At 35.6% G+C, this 2,072-nt stretch overlaps 1 pseudogene; it reads left to right on the forward strand.

Annotated features, from left to right (window-relative positions):
• Positions 1 to 546: 546 nt before the first annotated feature.
• LOC103236711 (RNA-binding protein 48-like) lies at positions 547 to 1,806 on the forward strand (annotated as a pseudogene).
• Positions 1,807 to 2,072: the final 266 nt, after the last annotated feature.

Genomic DNA, 2,072 nt, shown 5'->3' on the forward strand with positions numbered 1-2,072 from the left:
ACATTTAAATAATATTTACACTGTTTCACATAAAAATGTCCAAAGAAATGTTAAATCTTGGGAGGCTGAGGCACAAGAATCACTTGAATCCAGGAGACAGAGGTTGCAGTGATTTGAAATTGTGCCACTGCACTCCAGTCTTGGTGACAGAGTGAGACCTTGTCTCAAAAAAAATAAAAATAAAAAAAGAATGAAATGTTAAATCTTTCTTACAGAGTATGGCTCGTGTAGTAAAGCCCCTTGGTATCTGTCTGAAAAAATATATATACACGACACACATATTTTTTCCAGCATTTTATAAATGTCACTTCAGTGCCTTCTAGCTTGCTTGTTTTCTGAAAAGAAAATCATGTATTTAAATAGTATATGGATCAATGTGCCAAAAACTGAGTATTTAGTTGATGATGTATGAATACTGGCTCACTTTATGGAGAAAACAAAACTGGATTTCTGTCTCATGCCATACAAAAAGGTACACTTCAAAAATGTTATCATTGTGAAAGATAAGTCTATAAAGTTAACAGAGGGAGGATCAAAGCAGGCAAGATGGCGTCGGGCAGCGGGGAGCTAGCGAATTTATTTGACCACCACGTCTGGAGGGCACCATGCAACACGTGGGCCAAATACTGGGAGGGAGGATGGCCTGGTGCTGTCAAGGTATATGCAATCAATTTGGAATCTCAGTACTTATTAATACAAGGAGGTCCTGCTGTGGGAGCCACGAAGGAAATAGTTGAGCGATTCACTTTGTATGGTGCAAATGAACAGTACGATGCTCTAGATGAATACCCACCAGAAGACTTTACTGAAGTTTATCTTATTAAATTTATAAACTTAAAAAGTGCAAGGACAGCCAAGAGAAAAATGGATGAACAGAGTTTTCTCAGTGGATGGCTTCACGTATGCTATGCTCCAGAATTTGTAACAGTTGAAGAAACTAGTAAAAAAAAACAAAACAAACAAAAAAAAACCAGAAGTGCAGAAGGCATATGTAGTAAGAACTACTGAAAATAAAGGTTTTAAGTCATGTGAATATATTCCCTTCTCAAGGAATAAATGTTTTGGAGTAGAATTTGTTAACATTTTTAAGTGATTGTTTAAATCATATGATTCTGAATGATGAAAACAATAAATAAGTCACTTCTGTTTTCCTTTCCCTCACCTTTTAAATTGTAATATAAAGACCATTACATGACAAAGAAATTGGTTACGGAGCATAAAGACACAGAGAATTTTAGACAAGACTTCCACTCAGAGATGTCTGGATTTTGTACAGCTGCTGTGAACATTTCTGCAGGGAACTCAAATCCTTGTCTTCCATATTCCTGTGAATTGCCTTTATGTTATTTCTCCTCAAAATGTATGTGTTCATCCAGGGGCATGTAGACAGAGCATCAAACTCTTCTAAGGATAGTAGAAACCATGGTAAAACCATGGGGCATTATAACCACAATGACTCTCTGCAGAAAACACAAACATTTTTAAAAACTCAGTGGCCTACCCTGGTGCACAAGAGGCTATTACTCCTTCAGAGGCAGTTGACAGATTTATGCCTAGGACAACACAACTGCCGGAGCACAAAAGAAGAAGAGAAGACGATCATAAACTTGGAACTTTTCTTGAAACAAGCTCAAGTAGTAATGAGGTTATGACTGGACCTCTGTTACCAGATGTATCTAAAGTGGATATGCACGATGACTCATTGAATACAACAAATTTAATTTGGAATAAACTTAAACAGGTAATTTCATCTGCCAAAGCCTCCAGGGGACAAGCCGGAAGATGTACCTGCAAGTCATCCATTAAAACAAAGAAGAAGAATACAGAGTGCCAGCAGCAAATTAGTATTTTCTAAAAAAAAAAAAAAAAAAAAAAAAAAAAAAAAACTTTTTTTTTTTTAATTTTTCTCCTGTCATTTTAATTATCCAAGAGATTTTCTGCTGGTATTTTTTAATGCACTCCTCTTTGTAATTTCATACAAGCTACTTGTCTAAAGTCATTTCTTCTTTTTTTGATCCATACTTAATTGCAGAAACTATTCTTGTCATTATAACATTACCTCTCATGTATAG

The sequence above is a fragment of the Chlorocebus sabaeus genome, chromosome 7, assembly GCF_047675955.1.
Source record: "Chlorocebus sabaeus isolate Y175 chromosome 7, mChlSab1.0.hap1, whole genome shotgun sequence".
Taxonomy (NCBI): Eukaryota; Metazoa; Chordata; class Mammalia; order Primates; family Cercopithecidae; genus Chlorocebus; species Chlorocebus sabaeus.